Below are 24,616 nucleotides of genomic sequence, written 5' to 3'. Positions count from 1 at the left end.
CTCGGAGGTGGAAGCTATTGCCTTCCCTTTCTTCTTTCTAGAGGCTTCTCTGGTCTTAGGTGCCATTAGTGGTTATGGAAAAATAAAAAAAGCAGAGCTTTTTCCACACCAAACTTAAAAGGTGTGCTCGTCCTCGAGAAAAAGAAGAAAGAAAGGAGTAGAAGAAGAAGAAATGGAGGAGATGGAGGGTAGTAGTGGTTTCGGCCAAGGGGGGTAGTAGTGTGTATGATGGGTGAAATTGAAGGTGGTGAGGAGGGGTATTTATAGGATAGGAGAGAGAGGAAATTCGGTCATGAATGGGAGGGTTAGGGAGGGGAATGGTTTGAATTTGAATGGTGAGGTAGGTGGGGTTTATGATGGATGGATGTGAGTGGTGATGAGGATATGGGGAAGAGGGTAGGATTTGATAGGTGAATGATGTTTAGGGAAGAGTGTTATGGAAAGGTGTGAAGAGGAGAGAAGAAGAGGTGGGCTAGGTGGGGATCCTGTGGGATCCACAGATCCTGAGGTGTCAAGGAATTCTGCTCCCTGCACCATTCTGGCATTTAAACACCCTCTGTGTGCCAATTCTGGCGTTAAACGCTAGCTCTGCTACCTTTCCTGGCATTAAACGCCAGTCTGCTACCCCTTTCTGGCGTTTAACGCCAGCCAGATGCCAGACACCCTTTTCTGGCGTTAAACGCCCAGAATGCTGCCCATTCTGGCGTTTAACGCCCAGAATGCTGCCAGGCTGGGCGTTAAACACCCATTTTGCTATCCTTACTGGCGTTTAAACGCCAATAAACCTGTCCTCCAGGGTGTGCTATTTTTGATGCTGTTTTTCATTTTGCTTTAATTCTGCAGCTGTTTTTATGACTTCACATGATCATCAACCTAAAGAAAACATAAAATGACAATAGAATATAAATAAATATAATTAAAGATCATTGAGTTTCCTCCCAATAAGCGCTTCTTTAATGTCAATAGCTTGACAGTGAGCTCTTGGAGAGCTTCACAGAGACTCAGAGCTTAATGGTGGCCTCCCAACACCAAGCTTAGAAGTTGAGCATGGGGGCTCTGTTTGACTCTGTACTGAGAGAAGCTTTTCATGCTTCCTCTCCATGGTTACAGAAGAAGATCCTTGAGCCTTAAACACAAGATAGTCCTCATTCAATTGAAGGACTAACTCTCCTCTGTCCACATCAATCACAGCTCTTGTTGTGGCTAGAAAGGGTCTTCCAAAGATGATGGATTCATCCTCATCCTTCCCAGTGTTTAGGATTATGAAATCAACAGGGATGTAAAAGCCTTCAACCTTCACTAAGACATCCTCTACTAGTCCATAAGCCTGTTTCCTTGAATTGTCTGCCATCTTTAGTGAGATTCTTGCAGCTTGTACCTCAAAGATCCCTAGTTTCTTCATTACAGAGAGTGGCATGAGGTTTATACTTGACCCAAGGTCACATAGAGCCTTCTTAAAGGTTATGGTGCCTATGGTACAAGGTATTAAGAACTTTCCGGGATCCGGTTTCTTCTGAAGTAATTTCAGTTGAACCAAAGCATTCAGTTCATTGATGAGCAATGAAGGTTTATCCTCCCAAGTCTCATTACCAAATAACTTGGCATTCATCTTCATGATTGCTCCTAGATATTGAGCAACTTGCTCTTCAATAATATCTTCATCCTCTTCAGAGGAAGAATACTCATCAGAGCTCATGAATGGCAACAGTAAGTTTAGTGGAATCTCTATGGTCTCTGTATGAGCCTCAGATTCCTTTGGTTCCTCATTAGGGAACTCCTTAGTGGCCAGTGGACATCCGTTGAGGTCTTCCTCACTGGAAATCACTGCCTTTCCCTCCTCTGTGCATTCGGCCATGTTGGACATATTGGTGGCCTTGCACTCTCTCTTTGGATTCTCTTCTGTATTGCTTGGGAGAGTACTAGGAGGGATTTCAGTAATTATTTTACTCAACTAACCCACTTGTGCCTCCAAATTTCTAATGGAGGACCTTGTTTCAGTCATGAAACTGAGAGTGGTCTTAGATAGATCAGAGATTATGGTTGCTAAGTCAGAGAGGCTCTGCTTAGAATTTTCTGTCTGTTGCTCAGAAGATGATAGAAAAGGCTTGCTATTGCCAAACCTATTTCTCCTACCATTATTGTTATTGAAGCCTTGATTAGACTTCTGCTGATCCTTCCATGAGAAATTAGGATGATTCCTCCATGAAGGATTATAGGTGTTTCCATAGGATTCTCCCATGTAATTCACCTCTTCCATTGCAGGATTCTCAGGGTCATAAGCTTCTTCTTCAGAGGAGGCTTCTTTAGCATTGCCGGATGCACCTTGCATTCCAGTCAGATTCTGAGAAATCATATTGACTTGCTGAGTCAATATTTTATTCTGAGCCAATATTGCATTCAGAGTATCAATCTCAAGAACTCCTTTCTTCTGAGTCTTCCCATTATTCACAGGATTTCTTTCAGAAGTATACATGAACTGGTTATTTGCAACCATTTCATTGAATTCCTGGGCTTCTGCAGGCGTCTTCTTCAGATGAAGAGATCCACCAGCAGAGTGGTCCAATGACATCTTGGATAATTTAGACAGACCATCATAGAATATACATAAGATGCTCCATTCTGAAAGCATATCAGAAGGACACCTTCTGATCAATTGCTTGTATCTTTCCCAAGCTTCATAGAGGGATTCACCTTCCTTCTGTCTGAAGGTCTGGACTTCCACTCTAAGCTTGCTCAACTTTTGAGGTGGAAAGAATTTGGCCAAGAAAGCATTGACCAACTTTTCCCAAGAGTTCAAGCTTTCCTTAGGTTGTGAGTCCAACCATATCCTAGCTTTGTCTCTTACAGCAAAGGGGAAAAGCATAAGTCTGTAGACCTCGGGATTAACCCCATTGGGCTTAACGGTGTCATAGATTTGCAAGAATTCAGCTAAGAACTAATGAGGATCTTCCAATGGAAGTCCATGAAACTTGCAATTCTGCTGCATTAGAGAAACTAATTGAGGCTTAAGCTCAAAGTTGTTTGCTCCAATTGCAGGAATTGAGATGCTTCTTCCATAGAAGTCAGAAGTTGGTGCAGTAAAGTTACCAAACATCTTCCTTGCATCTCCACCATTGTTGTTATTTTCGGCTGCCATCTCTACTTCTTTTTCGAAAATTTCTGTAAGGTCCTCTCCAGAGTGTTGTGTTTTAGCTTCTCTTAGTTTCCTCTTCAGAGTCCTTTCAGGTTCAGAATCAGCTTCAACAAAATGACTTTATCCCTGTTTCTGCTCATATGAAAAAGAAGAGAACAGAAAAGAAGAGGAATCCTCTATGTCACAGTATAGAGATTCCTTTATGTGAGTAGAAGAATAGAAGAATGAAGTAGAGAAAGAATAAGAAGAATTTGAACACAGAGAGGGAGAGGTTTCAAATTATAAGAAGAAGAGAAGTGTTACTAAATAAATAAAATATATAGAAAGAGATGAGAGAGAGAAAATTCGAAAGTTAATTTAAAAGAAAAGAAAAATATTTTTGTTTTTATTTTAATTATTCATTAGAATTCGAAATTATTAAAAGAAATAAAATAAATTTGAAACTAAGTAAATTAATTAATTAAAAAGATTTTTGAAAAAGTTGTTAGTTGGTTTTCGAAAATTAGAGAGAGAAAAAAGTAGTTAGGTGATTTTAAAAAAGATAAGAAGTAGTAAAACAAACAAAAAGTCAAATAGTTAATTGAAAAAGATTTGAAAGTAAAATTTGAAAAGATAAGAAGTTAGAAAAAGATTTTGAAATTAAATTTTGAAAAGATATGATCAAAATTTATTTTGAAAAAGATTTGAAAAAGAAATTAAAAAAATTTGATTTTTGAAATTAAAGTTGATGACTTGACTAACAAGAAACTAAAAGATATGATTCTAGAATTTAAAGATTGAACCTTTCTTTATAGGCAAGTAACAACTTGGAATTTTTGAATCTAAACATTAAATGTTAGCAATAATTTCAAAAATTTGAAATAAAATTAAGAAAAAGATTTTAAAAATTTGTTTAAAGATTTTCAAAAACATTAAAGGAAAAATAAAAAAAAGATTTTGAAAAATTTTAAGAAAGAATTCGAAATTATTAAGAAGAAAAGTGGAAAAGATTTGATTTTTAAAAAAGATTTGAAAAGATAGAATTTTTAAATTGAAATTTTGACTTCACTAATAAGAAACAATTAAATTTTAAAAACTTTTGGCCAAATCAAACCAAAATTTCTAAATTTATTGGTAAAATAATGGAAAGATATTATTTTTGATTTTTGAATTTTTAATAAGGAGAGAGAAAAACACCAAAATGAAACAAAACAAGAAAATTTAAGATCAAAACAAAAAATGTATGCAAGAGCACTTTGAATGTCAAGATGAACACCAGGAACACTTTGAAGATCATGATGAACACCAAGAACCTATTTTTGAAAAGTTTTAAGAAAAGAAAAACATGCAAGACACCAAACTTAAAAATTTTTAATATTTAGACACTATGAATTCGAAAATGCATATGAAAAACTAGAAAAGACACAAAACAAGAAAAATTAAAGATCAAACAAGGAAAATTATCAAGAACTATTTGAAGATCAAGAAAGAACACATGCATGAATTTTCAAAAATTTTGAGAAAAGTTAAAACATGCAATTGACACCAAACTTAAAATTTGACACAAGACTCAAACAAGAAACATAAAAATTTTTTGGTTTTATGATTTTATTAAATTTTTTTGTATTTTTCAAAAATTATTTTGGAAAAAGAGAATGAATAAATTCAAAATTTTTAATAAGAATTCCAGGAATCATACAGTGTTAGTCTAAAGCTTCGGTCCAAAAGAGTTAGACATGGCCAAATGGCCAGCCAAGCTTTAGCAAAGCATTACATACAACAGCCAGATTGATGGGAACCAAAAGGCTCTTGCAAAGATAAGTAGAAACCTCAGTCCAAAAGATTAGACATGGCTTAACAGCCAGCCAGGTTTCAACATACCTCATGAAACTCTAGAATTCGTTCTTAAAAATTCTGAAAATTTTTTTTTGAATTTTTTGAAATTAAAAATAAAAAGCTTAAACATAAAATAAAATTACCTAATCTAAGCAACAAGATGAATCGTCAGTTGTCCAAACTCGAACAATCCCCGGCAACGGCGCCAAAAACTTGGTATGGGAAATCATGATTCCAATTTTCACATCTCCGCACAACTAACCAGCAAGTGTACTGGGTCGTCCAAGTAATAAACCTTACGTGAGTAAGGGTCGATCCCACGGAAATTGTTGTCTTCAAGCAAACTATGGTCATCTTGTTAATCTCAGTCAGGCGGATTCAAATGGTTATGAGGTTTTGATAATTAAAAGATAAATAGAACAGAAAATAAGATAGAGTTACTTATGTAATTCATTGGTGGGAATTTCAGATAAGCGTTTGGAGATGCTTTGTTGCTTCTAAACCTCTACTTTCCTATTGCCTTCTTCCAACCATGCGTGCTCCCTTCCATGGCAAGTTGTAGGATCCTCTCAGTGAAAATGGTCCTCTACGGTTTCTGCACGGCTAATCAACTGTCGGATTTCTCGTTTCTGATGAAAAATACCAGGCACAGCTACCGCATGGCTAATCATCTGTCGGTTCCCGCTAGCGTCGGAATAAGATCCATTGATCCTTTTGCACACTGTCACTGCGCCCAACATTCGCAGGTTTGAAGCTCGTCACAGTCATCCCTTCCTAAATCCTACTCGGAATACCACAGACAAGGTATAGACTTTCCGGATCCCAGGAATGCTGCCAATGGTTCTAGCCTATACCACGAAGATACTAATCTCACGGACTCGGTCCGTGTATTAGATACCCAAGAGATACGCACTCAAGCTGTCGCCCAATGACTACGTTGAGCTCAGATAGAACGGAAGTGGTTGTCAGGCATGCGTTCATAGAATTGAGAATAATGATGAGTGTCACGGATCATATCATTCTCCTGATTGAAGTACGAGTGAGTATCTTAGAGAAGAAGTAGGCGTGAATTGAGAGAAAAACATAGTAATTGCATTAATTCATGAAGAACAGCAGAGCTCCACACCTTAATCTATGGGGTATAGAAACTCCACCGTAGAAAATACATAAGTGAAAAGAGGTCTAGGCATGGCCGTGAGGCCAGCCTCCAAATGTGAAAGATGATAAAAGTTACATATGATTTCAAAAGATATAAAATAAATCTCTAAAAGTAGTTTTTATACTAAACTAGTAACCTAGGTTTACAGAAAATGAGTAACTAAGTGCAGATAGTGCAGAAATCCACTTTCGGGACCCACTTGGTGTGTGTTTGGGCTGAGCATTGAAGCTTTCACGTGCATAGGCTGTTCTTGGAGTTAAACACCAGCTTGGGTGCCAGTTTGGGCGTTTAACTCCAATTCTGGTGCCAGTTTGGGCGTTTTACACCAGAAAGTTTTAGGCTGTCTTTTAGGGCCAATTTGGGTCATCAAATCTCGAGCAAAGTATGGACAATTATCTATTGCTAGAAAGCCCAGGATGTCTACTTTCCAACGCAATTGAGAGCGCGCCAATTGGGCTTTTGTAACTCCAGAAAATCCATTTCGAGTGCAGGAGGGTCAGAATCCAACAGCATCTGCAGTCCTTTTTCAGTCTCTGAATCAGATTTTTGCTCAGGTCCCTCAATTTCAGCCAGAAAATACTTGAAATCACAGAAAAACACACAAACTCATAGTAAAGTCCAGAAATGTGATTTTTGAATAAAAACTAATAAAAATATAATAAAAAGTAACTAAAACATACTAAAAACTATGTAAAAACAATGCCAAAAATGGTATAAATTATCCGCTCATCATACGCACGCACGCAGGTCTGTGCGTACGCACACTCCAATGTGTGCTTCTCCTTTGTTTTCTTCATGTTTTCTCCCAATTCTATGCTTTTCTTCCACTCTTATCAAGCCATTCCAACCTATTACACCTGAAATCACTCATGAAAACCATCAAGGCGTTGAATGGGATAAAAGTGGGATAAAATTGGCTAATTTTAGGCACAAAATAGCATGTTTTCATAATTAAGCTCAACTTAGGGAGAGAACACAAAAGTATGCTATTTGGCTGAATAAATGTGGGTTTATATGATGAAATCCGCTCAAATCAATCCAAAATATATCGTCAAATATGGATTCATCAATCATATTCACTTACGATTCAGCCCATTTGCTTTCTATTCATCACCTTTGGGCTGTTAGTGTCTTGTAGCCCACCAGTTTTGGTTTTATTTTCCATCCTATTGGGCTGCTGCTTTATTTTTCTTTGGCCTGCAACACTTAATCAAATTCAATTAAAAACTAATTGGGTGTTTAACCCACTAAAAATAATGTTTGTCATCATCAAATTAATTTAGTTAATTTCTTAACTCAACACTATGTATATAACGCTGCATGGATATATATATATATATATATGTCCCGACCCAGCCCAGCAACCCAAAAACTGGACTCGAGCGACCTCCCGACCTGCTAGGTTACCGAGATCCAATTGGGAGGTGATGCAGTTACACCCCCTCCTCCCGCGTGAACTGGACAGTTGTAAAGGAAGCTTCCAGGAATGAGGTTCTGCCCATGTGGGATTGATGAGCGGATATTTTATATGCTTTTTGGCATTATTTTCATATAGTTTTTAGCATGTTTTGTTCAAGTTTTATTATGTTTTAATAGATTTTAGTGTAAAATTAACATTTTTTGTTTCTACTTTAAGTTGTTGTATTTTATGGTCATTTCAGGAATTTTCTGGCTGAAATCTGAGAGTTTTGACAAAGTCTGATTCAGAGGCAAGGAAAGTATAGCAGATGCTATCAGGATCTGACCTTCGTGCACTCAAGCAAGCATTTTTGGACAGATATTCAAATGGAATGTTCTCAACGTCTATTGAAAGCTAACATCCAGGGCTTTCCAACAATATATAATAGTTCATACTTGTTTTTGGAGATGAAGGCCCAAAACTGGCGTTCAATGCCAGACATCTACCCTAGTCCTGGCGTCCAACACCCACAGAGAGGTGGCCAGCGTCTAACGCCCACAAAGGTGTTCGAAGCAGGCGTTCAACGCCCAAGGAGCCACCTAGCACGTGGGAGACACTAAAGCTCAGCCCAAACACTCACCAAGTGAGCCCCAGAAGTGGATTTTCGCACTACAAGCCTAAGCCTATCATATTTTTGTAATCTTTAGTCATTAGATTAGTATATATAGGAGAAGATCAATCATTTGGAGATCTTCTTCCTCCCACATTCGAATATTTCATTACTTATGTACAACATGAGTCACTAACCTCCTAAGGTTAAGGTTAGGAGCTCTGCTGAGTTTTATTGATTAATAAAAGCACTACTATTCTATTTCAATTCGTGTTTGATTCTCTCCTAAGATGTATATTCGTTCTTCAACCTTATGAATGAGTTGAACTGTCAAAAGTTATCTCTATTCTACATAGGTTTAGTGAGCGTCTTTCATCGGATATCACTGAACCACTAACTTGAGGATACGTCTCTTAGACGGCTAATCCACGACTTTGTTGGGGACTTCTCGAGACATCAGTTCAGCCGAGGTACGGGGAGATAGTCTTTGTGGTAAAGGCTAGAACCAAGGCGTAGCATTCTCTGATCTAGATGATTTGACCTTGTCTGTGGCATTTTGAGTAGGATCACCAAGGGAATGAACTGCAGGAGCTTCAACCTCATTCAGACTGGATGTGCACTAAACCTGCTGTTCATCCTAGAGGAAGATTGGCAGCCGCTCAAACCGGCGTTGATCACATGCAGTCTGCTATAGAAGAAATCATTCACAGTTGGAGTAGACAGTAATAAAGTATTGATCCAGAAGAACAAAGCATCTCCGAAGCCTTAACCATCTACTTATCATTGAATTCACAATTACTGAGTAACCTTATCTATATTTTACATTTATGCATTAAAACAACTACACAACTTTTCTATCCGCCTAACTAAGATTTACAAGATAACCACTGTTTGATCCAAGCCAACAATCCTTGTGGGAGTGACCCTGACTCACCTCAGGTATTATGATAAACCACTATTTTATGGTTTATCTCGTGCTAATTTGGGTTGTTTTCATCAGTCCTTTGCACACTTATTCATGTAATTTGCATGTTCTACAATTGCCTTCCTGATTTTATGTTATGAATGAAAACTTGCTTCCTAAGCCTTTAAATCGTCAATTTTTAATTCCCCTCTATACCATTCGATGCCGTGATTTCTATGTTAAGTGTTTTCAGGCTTTATAGGGCAGGAATAGCTTGGAGAACGGAAAGGAAGCTTGCAAAAATGGAAGGAACACAAAGAAAAAAAGGAGCTGACTAGCGAGGAACGACGCACACGCGCACCCGACGCGCATGCGTGCATTGGCGCAGAAGACCATCGACGCGCACGCGCACCTGGCACGTACACGTGACATGCGCAAAACATCATCGACACGCGCGCGTACTTGGCGCGTACGCGTGACGTGCGCCACGTGCTGTACCTGCAGAAATACATTGGGGGCGATTTTGGGCTAATTTTGGACCCAGTTTTTGGCCCAGAAACACAGATTAGAGCCAGGGGACAACAGAGACTCAACATACAATTCATCATTCATTAGTTTTAGTTTAGTTTTGAATCTTGGAGAGAGAATACTACTTCCTCCGGGGTTCTTCATAGTTACATGTTTTCTAGAGCTACATTTTGGATTGGATAATTGAGAAGAGTCACTACCTCCATTGAAGTCTTTATTAGTACAGTTCATTTTCTCTTTTTCTTACTCTTTCATATCCCTTAATCTTTGTTCAGAGCTATAATTTGATTGATTTTAGAATTTATTAATGCAAAAATTACTTTCCCATTTAAATTCATTATTGTTTAATTGCTTCCAATCTATTTTAACTATCATGTCTCTTTTCTGCTCCCTTTATATGTTTATAAAAATGGCATTCATGTTAACCGAGTAGATCTCAACTTGACTTGGGAGTTGATTAGTAGGAGACCCTTGAGTTGGAAGACTCAAGAGTTAATTGGTAATTGGAAGTTGTTGGCTGACTCTCTAGTCACTGACGCTAATCCTTCCCAAAGGAGAGGGTTAGGACATATGAATAGAAGTTGCTTCATTTACTTGACTTTTCCTTATTCGGTAAGGGTTAACTAAGTAGTAACAACAACCTTTTACTATTACTCTTGGGAAATTTCAACAAGGATAGAACTTCCGATTAATCTTCTCCCAGTCAAGGCTTTTTATTCAAATAACATAAACATTTTGCCAATTTTCCTCACATTAATTTATAATTAATTATTTTTCTAATCCTCAATCCTAAAAATCCTTGGAAAACTCCGATCAATAAATTGCACTCTTTTGTCAACTCGTTGGGAGACGACCTGGGAATTCTACTCCCAGTATTTTCATTCTTAATTTGTGACAACCCCTTTCTAAATTGGTACGCGGAATTTTGTCGGTAGAGATCTATTCCGAGGGTTACCTGAAACTGTAGGTCGATCTTGGATGAGATCTTCTGTGCTGGTCGGTGCTGATGTGTCCGATTCGTTGGACTTGTTGGTGATGCTGATCCTTCGTCACCGAAGGGTGGTGGTACCTGCAAGGAACTCCGATGCTTAAGTTAGCAAGGGTATTAAGCAGGTTTTTAGTAGAATCAGAGTATGAGTTATACCTGGGTGCTCCAGTGTATTTATAATAGTAGGAGATGACCTTTCTGGGGATAAGATAATTATCTTATCTTATCTTATCTTCAAGTGAAGTCATCTTATCTTCAAGGGAACCGCTCTTATCTCTATAGGCTTGGGCTACCTTTGGATTTGAGTCGTGTTCCTCTATCTGGGCCCTTGTTGGGCTTTCCAGGAAATTTTGGCCGAGCTCTTTGAGAAGAGGTCGGATGGTCTGATCTGAAGAGGTCAGTCACCTTGTCGCTAAACATCCCGGGTCGGATAACTCGACCCAGGGTATGAACAGTGCTCCTGCTGGAGTACAGTCTTCTTTTTGAGGTCGAGTCTTAGTTTTTGGACTTTGATCCTTCTCTAGTGAAGCCGAACTCGAGCATTTTATCGCCTTCGCTGAAGCTTTTGAATGTGAAGCGTTTCTTCTTCTCTTTTTGAAAGCGCACGCTTCTCATTTGTACTCTTTGTCTTGGGAATGTGCGAGGTTTTTAATAACCTCACTAATTAGTTTTAATGCCCCATTTCTCTTGCCTCTTTTATTTTAAACTTTACACAAAAAACAGTTCTCTTCTCTGTAACTTCCTCCCTTTTCTCTCTATCTTTCTGTTTTGCCTGAGGCTTGCATATTCGCATTTTTCTCTGCGACGCTGTTTGGCGATTATTGGTGAAAGGCGATTCCGGATTTTGTTTCTCCGTCTTTCAACTTCTTCAGAGTTTTCTCCTTTCTCTTTAGGTTGGCTCTTGTTTCTTTACTTCTTTCGCCGTTCCTTTTATTTCTTGGTAGAGTTTTGATTTTGCTTGAATGTATGTTGGAAAGCTTGAACCTTTTCATATTCTTTGTGATGTGTTTTTCCTGGCCTCCTCTTATGTATTTTCCATGGTATTTCTCTTGATGATTGGAGCTTTTTGCATGTTTGTTGCCTGTTTCTACAGTATTTGATTTTGTGGTTTTTGGGATAATGTCTTGTTTGATTCTGTCAAGGTTGCGTCTTTTGTGGTTTCCCCTTGGCATGTTTTATTACTTGGCAGTTCCTTTTGCTGATAGACTGAAATTGTATCTGAGAGGTGGCTTTATTTGGTTTTTTCTTCTCGGAGTGTTAGTTGAGAGAGGGTTTTTCTTTGTTGGGGTAGCTTTGTAGAGGACGATGGTCTTTTAATACTCTTGCTTTGATTTGCGTCTTTCTTCTTAAAGCGTTGCTTAGAGTCTTCTGCTTGAGATGTTTTAGCCTCTGTAGGCTTTTCTGAGTCTTTTACTCTGTGGCACTGCCTCCAAAGGATGCCCCTGGACTTTGGTGTGCGTCTTGGGGCTTTCCTTTTAATTTTTGTATTGCTCTGAGTCATATTGTCCGAGTTGTTTTGATATCGCCCGAGCTGTATTTTGGTTAGTAATCCATTTTCTTTTCTTATTTGTAGGACTAGTTGTCCATGTCTTCTCGCAAAAATATTGTTGAGGCGTCTTCTAAGGTTCCCGAGGGGATGTCCGACTGGTTGGACTCCCTTGTGTTGCTGTGTGTTTCTCTGGCTAATTCTGAATTCTGTGTGGAGCTTAGGAAATATCACCGAATCTGTAGTAGTAGGGATCAGGAGAACAACTACGAATTGGTGGCACCTGATTCTGATGAAAGGGTTTGCTTCCCTGTTCTGACCCAGGGGGAGCGTCCCTTTTTCTATGCATATGACTTCTTTTTTAGCCAGATGAACATCACCCTTCCCTTCACTCCTTTTGAGACCGACCTGTTATGGTCGTGTAATGTGGCCCCATCTCAGCTTCATCCGAATTCTTGGGGTTTCATCAAGATTTTTCAGTTGGTTTGTCAAGAATTTGATGTTAAACCTTCTCAAACCCTTTTCCTGTATCTTTTTGTGTTGACCAAGCCTAGGACTACCAAAAAGAAGGTTCTTGGATTTCTTTTAGGTCTGCCCAAGGACATAAAATTTTTTCCATGTATGATGAGTCTTTCAGGGATTTTAAGAATTACTTTTTTAAGATCCAAGATGTTGAAGGAGCTCGTCCTTTCTTTTTGGATGAGAATGGCGAGCCCCGTTTTCCCTTAGAGTGGCAAAAAAAGGTAGTGGTGTCTAGGTATACTTGGGAAATGTTGGACGAGGTCGAGCAGGATTTTGTAAATGTCTTAGAGGATATTTGGGGGGGAACCTCCCCATCTTGATACCAAGAGGTTTTTGGGGAATCCATCCCTTGTCTGAGCTGTGCTGGGTATTCATTATATTTTGCTTTGCTTTACTTTGCTTTCTTCTTTTTCCAGTTTGTAACCTGCTTCTATGGTTGATTTTGTTTTCCAGAGATGGCCAAGAACAATGATTCCATGAAAGCCTTCAAAAAGGCAAGGAAGGCTACTGCGGCCCAAAACATTTCGGCCAAAGTGGTTGGAGAAGGGGCTTCCCAGGTTCTTCCTAAGCAGCCTGCGCCGAGCTCTCTTGGACCGAGGAGGATGATTCCTACCCCTCGGGTCCATGTGCTCGATCCTCCCGAAGCTACTGCTGCTGTTTCTTCTTCTACGGCCGTTCCCCCTTCAAAAAGTCCTCGGACTGTTGAGCCCTTCAATCTAGATGCTCCTGATTTTGATGCTATTGGGTTTGTCGACCAGCAGATTGGTCCCTATGGTGCCCTTCCTATGGATGATGTTTCTCTTCTTCGTCATTTGGATTTCATAACTCAGAGTAGCATCAAGATGGCAAATATGGGGGCGGCTCTGTACCAAACTGCCCAAGATCTTCCTATCCATGCAACAAAGGCTTTTATGGAGGAGGCCAAATCAGAGTTTGACCGAATTAAGGGGTTAAAGGAGGAACTCGAGGTGAAGGTGACCAAGTTAGAGAAAGAGTTAGAGGGTGAAAAGACTAGAGCTATTGCCCTGGCGGCTTCTGCAAAGTTGGCAGAGGATACAGCGTTGAAGCATAAGGAGAGCTATGTCACAACCTATAGGGAGATGATGCATCTTAGAGAGGATTTAGAGTCTGCCCAAGCTAGTTATGCCGAGCTCCAGGGTCATCTTGTGGGAAGTGTCAATGCTGCTTATGAGAATTTGAAGGATCAAGTTCAAGTCCTTGCGCCCGATCTCGACCTCTCTCTCTTCAGCTTGGAGAACATTGTGAAAGATGGTAAAATTGTCCCTAATGACTCCGATGAAGATGACGACATCGAGCCTCCTCCTGTGCCTGCCAAGATCTCAGTTGCGCCGACCTCTTCAACCCCTGCAGTTGTTCCTCCCGAGTCAGATCCTGATTGTCAGGTCTTGAACCAAGATGATGGGACGATGGATGCGGTGCCCCTTCAGACTCGTCCTCCTTCACCCCGGGATGCTGCAACTGGGAACTCTTTGGATCCTCTCTGGCTATTCTGGATGTTTTGTATATAGCCTGGCTTGTGGGTTTTGAATTTGTTATGTTTTATAACTTGTGGTTTCTAACTGCTGGACATCTTTAGTTGCTTTTCTGTTAGTAACTTTTTTGAAAAAACAAAGTAATTTCTCGAGCTCTTGGGACTGACTTTTGGTGGCCTCTTGAGTCTTGTTATTTTTATTATAACTTGTTCCTTTCGTAATATTTGTCTGCATCTATTTGACACCTTCTAGGTTTTTGAATGCGTTGGAACCTTGTTGTCCGACCTCATTTGGTTGCCTTTGTACTTTCATACTTGTAGCTTTATTCTTTTGAGGTCGTGGATTTCTGGGTCCAACTTGTATGCCTTCTGTCGGCCGATTTCTTCATCTTGGCCTGAAGGTATTTCTGGTTATCCGTTTTGTTTTGACCTTTGTTAGGTCTCTTCCATGGATTTACCTTTAACTTTGTCATCTTGGTTGGGCCGACTTTATCATGTCGGTCCGTTCTAAGTTATTTCTAGTAATCCTCTTTTTTGGACCTTTTGTCAGGTCTCTTTTAGGGATTACTTTTTATAACTTTTCATTTTGGGCCGACTTCATCATGTCGGGCCCTTCTAAGTTATTTTTAGTAATCCTCTTTTTTAGGGCTAGCCAGGCCTCTTTCCTGAGATTTACTTTTTATAATTTTGGTTTTGTGGTCGACTAGTCCGACTTCTTCTACGTCGGCCGGTCTTTAAGTTATTTTTTAGCAACCCATTTTTATTAAGACCTCGTCAGGTCTTTTCTATGGATCACTTTCGATAACTTCTTGCATTATTCTATTTTTGTCGCCTTTTTCATCTTTGCCAATTTCGTAGGAATTGGGGTTGATCCCCGTTGGTCAACCTTTTGATGAATTTGGTCTTCATCTTTGTTGGTCTTTATCATGATCGTGCAGTGAATTTGATTTTCACTTTTCTGCCGATCTATAGCTTTATAATCGGGCGATGAATTTTTTGCGTTTCAGATTAATGCGTCTTGATAAAGGATTTGTAGAAAATCTGAAAAACTTTATTCAAAATAGGAAATATGCAAATATATACATGTGGGTGTTTTTCCCTTTAAGTCGGGCGGTTTGTAGATCTTGGCTTGGTGCCTCGTTAAAAAACCTTTTTAGGAAAAAGAGGGCACCTTGTCCTAAGATCCTTATTACCTTTAACTATAATACCTTCATATGTTGCAAGCGTGCCATGACCTGGGAAGCTCTCGCCCTTCGAGTTCGGACAGTTTGTAGTAGCCCTTTCCAAGTACTTCTATGACTCGGTAAGGTCCTTTCCAGTTTGCTGCCAACTTTCCTTCTCCAGGTCGAGTTGTTCCGATATCATTTCGGATTAGGATGAGGTCGTTCTCGGCGAAACCTCGCGGCACTACCTTTTGATTGTATCTTGAAGCCATTCATCGTTTTAATGCCTCTTCTCTGATCCGAGCCCTTTCTCGGATTTCTGGAAGTAGGTCGAGGTCTTCCCTTTGAAGTTGGGAGTTGGCCTCTTCATTGTAGTGGATCACTCTGGGCGACTCTTCTTCGACCTCTACAGGGATCATTGCCTCTATTCCGTAAGCTAATCGGAAGGGTGATTCCGTTGTGGTGGAGTGTGGCGTTTTCCGATATGCCCATAGGACTTGGGAGAGCTCTTCGGCCCAGGCTCCCTTTGCATCCTATAATCTTCATTTTAGCCCGGCTAATATGACTTTGTTAGCAGCTTCTGCTTGTCCATTGGCCTGGGGGTGTTCTACGGATGTGAATTGGTGTTTTATGTTTAGATCGGCCACCAACTTTCTGAAGCTTGCATCTGTAAATTGAGTGCCATTGTCTGTGGTTATAGAGTATGGAACCCTAAACCTTGTGATAATATTTCTATATAAGAATTTTTGACTTCTCTGAGCCGTGGTGTTGGCTAGGGGTTCTGCCTCGATCCATTTTGTGAAATAATCTACCCCCACTATGAGGAATTTGACTTGTCCTGATCCTTGAGGGAAAGGTCCGAGAAGATCAAGTCCCCATTTTACGAATGGCCAGGGTGAGGTTACGCTGATGAGTTTCTCTGGCAGGGCGATGTGAAAGTTGGCATGTTTCTAACATGGTGGACATGTTTTCACGAATTCTGTTGCTTCTTTTTGTAAGGTTGGCCAATAAAATCTGGCTCGGAGTACTTTCTTGGTGAGTGCATGTGCTCCGATGTAGTTGCCACAGATGCCACTGTGTACTTCTTCTAAAACTTCTTTTGTATTGGAAGTCGGTACACATTTTAATAGTGGTGTCGAAATCTCTCTCTTGTATAGGGTATTATTTATGATGGTGTAGTATTGTGCCTCCCATTTTAACCTCTTTGCCTTCTTCTCATCTGTAAGGAGTGTTTCTGTTTTGAGGTAGTTAATTATGGGAGTCATCCATCCTTGATCCGGACCTGTTATGGCTAGGATCTTTTCTTCTTCCGAGATTGACAGGTTCTGCGGCATCTCTTGGATGAGGCTTCTATTGTTGCCCCCTTATTTGGTGCTGGCTAATTTTGAGAGTGCATCAGCTCGAGCATTCTGTTCTCGGGGTTTGTGGCGGACCTCATATTCCCCGAGTTGTCCGAGCTATTCCTTGGTTTTGTCCAAGTACTTTTTCATTGTGGGATCCTTAGCTTGGTAACTCCCTGCTATTTGTGAAGTGACCACCTGTGAGTCGCTGAAGATGATAAGCTTTTGAGCTCCAACCTCTTTAGCCAGCTTCAAACCAACTAGTAATGCCTCATACTCAGCTTGGTTATTTGAGGCGGGGAACTCGAAGTTGAGGGAAAGTTCGATTTGGGTTCCCTGGTCACTTTCAATTATCACACCTGCGCCACTTCCAGTTTTGTTTGAGGAACCGTCTACATAGAGATTCCATTCTATAGGGTTTTCCGGGGTGTCTGTAAATTCGGCAATGAAGTCGGCCAAATATTGTGATTTGATGGCTGTCCGAGCTTCATACTGAAGGTCGAATTCGGACAACTCGACTGCCCGTTGTAAGATTCTTTCTGCTAAATCTGTTTTCTGCAGAATGCCTTTTATGGGCTGTGATAAACCTCGATTTTGTGGTTTATCTTGTGCTTATTTTGGGAAATTTTATCACCTTTTCCCACATTTATTCAATGAAATAGCATGGTTTTGCAATTCTCCCTTGATTTGTGCTTAAATGTAAAAACATGCTTTTTAGGCCTTAAAATAGCTAAATTCAATTCACTTTAATTCCATTCGATGCCTTGATATGTTTGTTGAGTGATTTCAGGTTCATAAGGCAAGTATTGGATGGAAGAAGTGAGGAGAAAAGCATGCAAAGTGGGAGAATTCATGAAGAAATAAAGGAACCGTAAAGCTGTCAAGCCTGACCTCTTCGCACTCAATTGACCATAACTTGAGCTACATAGGTCCAAATGAGACGGTTCTAGTTGCGTTGGAAAGCTAACATCCGGGGCTTCAAAATGATATAAAATTTGCCATAAGTTGCTTTGTGTTCAGGGGCGCGCACGCGCCATGTACGCGTGCATGCCGATGCTGCTCGTGGCCCACTAAAGTGAAATGGCCCCCAGCGATTTTGCAGCTCATTTTAGGCCCAATCCAACCCATTTCTGATGCTATTTCATGCAGAATTCAAGCTTGGGCAAAGGGAGAACAATTGTTTGTAACTTAGCATCATGTAGGTTAGTTTCTAGAGAGAGAAGCTCCCTCTTCTCTCTAGAATTAGGTTAGGATTAGGTTAATTCCTCTTAGATTCATGTTTAATTCCTTGATTTCATCTTGTTTCCTTTTCAATTTCTTGTTTTTACTACTCTATTCTTCTTAGTTCTCTTGTCAATTTTACTTTTATGTCTTTTTATGTTTATGAATACTCATGTCGGATCTTGTTTACATTTAATGAAATTTAATGTTGATGTTCTTTTAATTGATGATTTGAATTGTTGATTTACTTTTCTTACAATTAGTAGTTGGTAGATTTACTTTCCTTGCTATTTTACTATGTTTTTCTTTTATGCCTTCTAAGTGTTTGATAGAATGCTTAGTTGGATTTTAGAGTAGGATTTTAGTGCTCTTGGCTTGGGAAGGTAACTTAGGAACTCTTGAGTTACTAATGTCCAAGTGATTGACGATTGGGAGCCATTAACGCTAGATCTCACTAATTGATTTGGTGGAGAACTAGAACTTATGGACTTGGATTGACATAGCTCACTTGACTTTCTTCTACTATTGGTTAGGGATTAACTTAGTGGGGTTGGTCTTTGCCAATTCTCATGTTGTGGTTAGTGACTAGGATAGAGATCCTTGACCACCAACCCTTGCCAAGACCTTTTTAGTTGTTAGTTTATTTTCGTTGCCATTTACTTTTCATGTTTCTTATCAAAAAACCCCAAAAGATACTCCATAACTAATAACAAGACACTTTATTGTAATTCCTAGGGAGAACGACCCGAGGTTAAATACTTCGGTTTATAAATTTAGGGGTTTGTTACTTGTGAAAAAAACCATATTTTAATTTGATGTGAGAGTTGCTTGTTGGTTTGGAGCTATGCTTACAACGAAGTAATTCCTTTCTTTAGGAAGAAAATCTAGACCGACAACAACTTTTGCATCAGGCTGGTTAGTCCGAATCCTAATAATGTGGGCTTGGAAATATGGATGAAGTCGTCGAGATGTTAATATGAGAGCATAGGCGAATTTTTCTATTTTTTGGTAGTTCAGTTCGGATCCTTGTAGTGCCTTGCTGATGAAGTATATAGGTTGCTGCCCACTGTCGTCTTCTTGAACCAGTGCTGAGGCTACTGCCTGACTTCCTACTGCGAGGTACAATATAAGTGGTTCTCCTTCCCGTGGCCGTGTTAGGATAGGTGGTTGTCCCAGGAACCTTTTGAAATCTTGGAAGGCCTGTTCGCACTCTGTTGTCCATTCGAACCTCTTTCCCTTCCTTAGAGTGGCGTAGAAGGGTAGAGATCTTATTGTCGATCCAGCTAGAAATCTGGACAAGGCAGCCAACCTTCCATTGAGTTGTTGTACTTCTTTGACGCAAGTCGGGCTCTGCATGTCGAGTATGGCCCGACACTTATCCGGATTCGCCTCGATTCCTCTTTGTGTGAGCGTAAAACCTAAGAACTTGCCAGCCTCTATTGCAAAGGTGCATTTTGCGGGGTTAAGTCGCATGCCATGCCTTCTTATAGTGTTGAATACTTGGGTGAGGTCGGACAGTAACGTCCCTTCACTTTGTGTGTTTATTAACATGTCGTCCACGTAGACTTCCATGATTTTCCCGATGTGGTCTGCAAAGACCTTATTCATTAATCTCTGATAAGTAGCTCCTGCGTTTTTGAGTCCAAAAGGCATGACGATGTAGCAGTAGTTTGCTTTTGGGGTTAAGAATGAAGTTTTTTCTTGATCGGGTGGGAACATCGGGATTTGATTGTATCCCGAATAGGCGTCCATAAACGAGAGGTATTTGTATCCGGAGGAGGCATCCACCAGAGCGTCGATACTTGGGAGTGGATAGGGATCCTTTGGGAAGGCTTTGTTGAGATCAGTGTAGTCGGTGCACATCCTCTACTTCCCGTTTGTTGAGCTAGCCATAGTGGGTACTTGACTTCTCTTATAAATCCTGCCTCCAGTAAAGCTTGTACTTGCTCTTCCACAGCTTGGGATCGTTTTGGTCTGAGCTTTCTGCGTCTCTGCTGTACTGGCCGAGATCCCGGGTAAACTGCCAGCTTGTGGCACATTAACTTCGGGTCTATGCCCGGCATGTCTGCAGCTTTACATGCAAAGAGGTCGACATTGTCTCTTAAAAACTGTATGAGCGACTCTTTTATGTCTCCTTTTAGGATTGTGCCAATATTGGTTGTTTTGTCTGGGACATCTCTGATCTGGACTTTTCTACTTCACCTTCGGGTTGTGGGCGGAGTTCTTCCCGCCCTCGAACTCCACCGAGTTCGATGGTATGGAATTCGTCTCCTCTGCCTCTGAGGTTTAGACTTTTGTTATAACAACGGCACACCATCTTCTGGTCTGCTTTTATTGTAGCTATTCCTTCTGTGGTTGGGAACTTCATGCACAGGTGTGGAGTCGAGACTACTGCGCCTAGTTGATTTAACGTTGTCCGACCTTGAAGAACGAAACTCTCGCGCGATCTAGAATTTTCACAAATAAATTCCCGTTGTAAGTATAGCTTCTAGATCTACAAGAATTCCTTTCTCACAAAAGTTTTATTTGTCACTTAAGCAAACCCAATAAAAATAAATAACCGAAGTATTCAAACCTCGGGTCGTCTTCTCAAGGAATTGCAGGGAAGTATGATTTATTATTGGTTATGGAAAAAGGTATATTTTTGGGTTTTTTGAAATAAAGAACAAGTAATTTAAATTAACAAGAAAAATAAATTAATAATTAGAAAATCTCTTGGCAAGGTATGAGAATTGGAAATCCTATCCTAGTTATCCATATCAATTGTGATGAGAACTGAAAATCCTATCGTAGTTATCCTAGCAAAACATATGAATAAGTGGAGCACGCGTTCGCGCAACTCTCTGTTTCAAACTCATTTTGCCAAAATTTAGGGTGACGCGTTCGCGTGGGTGACGCAATCACATGAATTGCCATATTTTGAAAACGACGCGGTCGCGTGGGGCACGCGGTCGCGTGATAGGGCTGGTGCTTCCAGCATCATTCCAGCCCAGCTCCATCATAACTTGCTACCATACACCTCTTTTACGTCGAATTGTTTTTTTTTTGGGGCACGCGTTCGTGTGGGTGACGCGGACGCGTCATTGACGTGGTCACGTGGGCATGGTTGTGCCTAAGGCGCGCTTCCAGCCACGCTTTCGCGTGACTTTCTGTTTACTTTTCTTTTCTTCCTAATGCACTTGTGACGCGGACGCGTCAGCGACGCTTACGCGTCGTGTGCGTGTATTTTTTTTTTTAATGCAAAAATGCAGAATGCAGAATGCAGATGCTTATTCAAAATTTATGAATGACCACTAATAAAAATGAAAATAAAATAAAATTAAGAATAAAAAAGAAAGATCATACCATGGTGGGTTGTCTCTGGTGCACGAAATTGTGATCTCCAGGCTCGAACAAATCCTGGTAATGGCTCCAAAGCTTGGTGCTCTGATCTTAATTCATGATTGTCACAACTTCGATACAACTAACCAGCAAGTGCACTGGGTCGTCCAAGTAATACCTTACGTGAGTAAGGGTCGAATCCCACGGAGATTGTTGGTATGAAGCAAGCTATGGTCACCTTGTAAATCTCAGTCAGACAGATATAAAATAATCATGGAGTTTTCGAATATTATATAATAAAATATGGATAGAGATACTTATGTAATTCATTGGTAGGAATTTCAGATAAGCGAATGGAGATGCGTTTTGTTCCTCTGAACCTCTGCTTTCCTGCTATCTTCATCCAATCTGTCTTACTCCTTTCCATGGCTGGCTGTATGCAAGGGCATCACCGTTGTCAGTGGCTACATCCCCTCCTCTCAGTGAATAATATGCTCACGCACCCTGTCACGGCACGGCTATTCATCTGTCGGTTCTCGATCATGCTGGAATAGGATTCACCCTCCTTTTGCGTCTGTCACTAACGCACAACAATCGCGATTTTGAAGTTTGTCACAGTCATTCAATCATTGAATCCTACTCAGAATACCACAGACAAGGTTTAGACCTTCCGGATTCTCTTGAATGCCGCCATCATTCTAGCTTACGCCACGAAGATTCTGGTTAGGAGATCTAAGAGATACTCATTCTAGCTTAATTCATGTAGAACAGAAGTGTTTGTCAGGCACGCGTTCATAGGGGAGAAGGATGATGAGTGTCACACATAATCATCACCTTCATCACGTTCTTGGGTGCGAATGGATATCTTAGAAGCGAAATAAGAAGAATTGAATAGAAAACAGCAGTACTTTGCATTAATCTTTGAGGAACAGCAGAGCTCCACACCTTAATCTATGGAGTGTAGAAACTCTACCGTTAAAAATACATAAGTGAAGGTCCAGGCATGGCCGAGAGGGCCAGCCCCCAAAACGTGATCACAGGATCAAAATACAATCCAGGATCCAAAGATGGTCAAAAAGACCTCTAATACAATAGTAAAAGGTCCTATTTATAATAAACTAGCTACTAGGGTTTACATGAGTAAGTAATTGATGCATAAATCCACTTTCGGGGCCCACTTGGTGTGTGTTTGGGCTGAGCTTAAGTGTTCCACGTGCAGAGGCCATTTGTGGAGTTGAACGCCAGCTTCTGTGCCAGTTTGGGCGTTCAACTCTGGTTTTGGATCCTTTTCTGGCGCTGGACGCCAGCTTTGGGTAGAGAGCTGGCATTGAACGCCAGTTTACGTCATCTATTCTTGGCCAAAGTATGGACTATTATATATTGCTGGAAAGCCCTGGATGTCTACTTTCCAACGCAATTGGAAGCGCGCCATTTCGAGTTCTGTAGCTCCAGAAAATCTACTTTGAGTGCAGGGAGGTCAGAATCCAACAGCATCAGCAGTCCTTCTTCAACCTCTGAATCTGATTTCTGCTCAAGTCCCTCAATTTCAGCCAGAAAATACCTGAAATCACAGAAAAACACACAAACTCATAGTAAAGTCCAGAAATGTGAATTTAACATAAAATCTATTAAAAACATCCCTAAAAGTAACTAGATTCTACTAAAAATATACAAAAAACAATGCCAAAAAGCGTATAAATTATCCGCTCATCACAACACCAAACTTAAATTGTTGCTTGTCCCCAAGCAACTGAAAATCAAAATAGGATAAAAAGAATAGAACATACTATAAATTCCAAACTATCAATGAAACATAGCTTCAATCATATGAGCGGGACTTATAGCTTTTTGCCTCTTGAATAGTTTTGGCATCTCACTTTATCCATTGAGGTTCAGAATGATTGGCTTCTATAGGAACTCAAAGTTCAGATGGTGTTATTGATTCTCCTAGTTCAGTATGATGATTCTTGAACACAGCTATTTTATGAGTCTTGGCCGTGGCCCTAAGCACTTTGTTTTCCAGTATTACCACCGGATACATAAATGCCACAGACACATAATCGGGTGAACCTTTTCAGATTGTGACTCAGCTTTGCTAAAGTCCCCAATTAGAGGTGTCCAGGGTTCTTAAGCACACTCTTCTTTTGCTTTGGACCTTGACTTTAACCGCTCAGTCTCAAGTTTTCACTTGACACCTTCACGCCACAAGCACATGGTTAGGGACAGCTTGGTTTAGCCGCTTAGACCAGGCTTTTATTCCTTTAGGTTCTCCTATCCACTGATGCTCAAAGCCTTGGGATCCTTTTTATTTGCCCTTGCCTTTTGGTTTTAAGGGTTATTGGCTTTTTCTACTTGCTTTTTCTTTTTCTTCTAAATTTTTTTTTTTGCCTACTTTTTTTTTTCTGCAAGCTTTGTTTTTTTTTTCTTTTTTTTTTTTGCTGCTTTTTCTTGCTTCAAGAATCATTTTTATGATTTTTCAGATTATCAAATAACATGTCTCCTAGTCATCATTCTTTCAAGAGCCAACATATTTAACATTCTTAAACAACAACTTCAAAAGACATATGCACTGTTCAAGCATACATTCAGAAAACAAGAAGCATTGTCACCACATCAATATAATTAAACTAAGTTCAAGGATAAATTCGAAACTCATGTACTTCTTGTTCTTTTGAATTAAAACATTTTTTTATTTAAGAGAGGTGATGGATTCATAGGACATTTATAACTTTAAGACATAGTTACTAACTGCTAATGATCATGTAATGAAGACACAAACATAGATAAGCACATAACATAGAAAACGAAAAACAGAGAGAGTAAGAACAAGGAATGAGTCCACCTTAGTGATGTCCTTGAGCTCTTCTATGTCTCTTCCTTGTCTTTGCTGCTCCTCCTTCATTGCTTTTAGATCTTCTCTGATTTCATGAAGGATGATGGAGTGCTCTTGATGTTCCACCCTTAGTTGCTTCCAATAATTGTGTGGAAGAAAATGTATCCCCTGAGGTATCTCAGGGATCTCTTGATTTTCAGTCAAATGTTCTACCACTGAGCTATAGACCCTTGATGGAAGCTTTTGTCTTCCCTTTCCTCTTTCTAGAGGTTTCTCTGGCCTTAGGTGCCATCAATGGTTATGGAAAAAACAAAAAAGCTATGCTTTTACCACACCAAACTTAGAATGTTGCTCGCCCTCGAGCAAAAGAAGAAAGAATAGAAGAATAAGAAGAAGATATGGAGGAGATGGATGGGAGTGTGTATTCGGCCATATGGGTGGGATTGGGGGGGAGAGAGATATTGAATTTTTGAAGGTAGTGGGTGTATGGATGTGAGTGGTAAATGGAAAAAAAGAAGGGATGATCATGAATGGAAAGAGAGATGATGAGGTAGGTGGGGATCCTGTGGGGTCCACAGATCCTGAGATGATCCTGTGGGGTCCACAGATCCTGAGGTGTCAAGGCATTTACATCCCTGCACCAATTTAGGCATGTCAAATGCCCTTGCACACAACTCTGGGCGTTCAGCGCCAGGTTGGTGC

The 24,616-nt window shown here is 40.2% G+C and overlaps 1 non-coding gene across 1 annotated transcript; it reads left to right on the top strand.

Annotated features, from left to right (window-relative positions):
- Positions 1 to 2,623: 2,623 nt before the first annotated feature.
- Positions 2,624 to 2,731, top strand: LOC112773473 (small nucleolar RNA R71). The gene has a single exon (XR_003188021.1). It is a non-coding gene; the product is annotated as a small nucleolar RNA R71 (small nucleolar RNA).
- Positions 2,732 to 24,616: the final 21,885 nt, after the last annotated feature.

Source organism: Arachis hypogaea, chromosome 18 (genome assembly GCF_003086295.3).
Source record: "Arachis hypogaea cultivar Tifrunner chromosome 18, arahy.Tifrunner.gnm2.J5K5, whole genome shotgun sequence".
Classification (NCBI taxonomy): Eukaryota; Viridiplantae; Streptophyta; class Magnoliopsida; order Fabales; family Fabaceae; genus Arachis; species Arachis hypogaea.
Note: the sequence above shows the minus strand (reverse complement) of the source record. Positions and strands in the feature narration are given on the sequence as shown.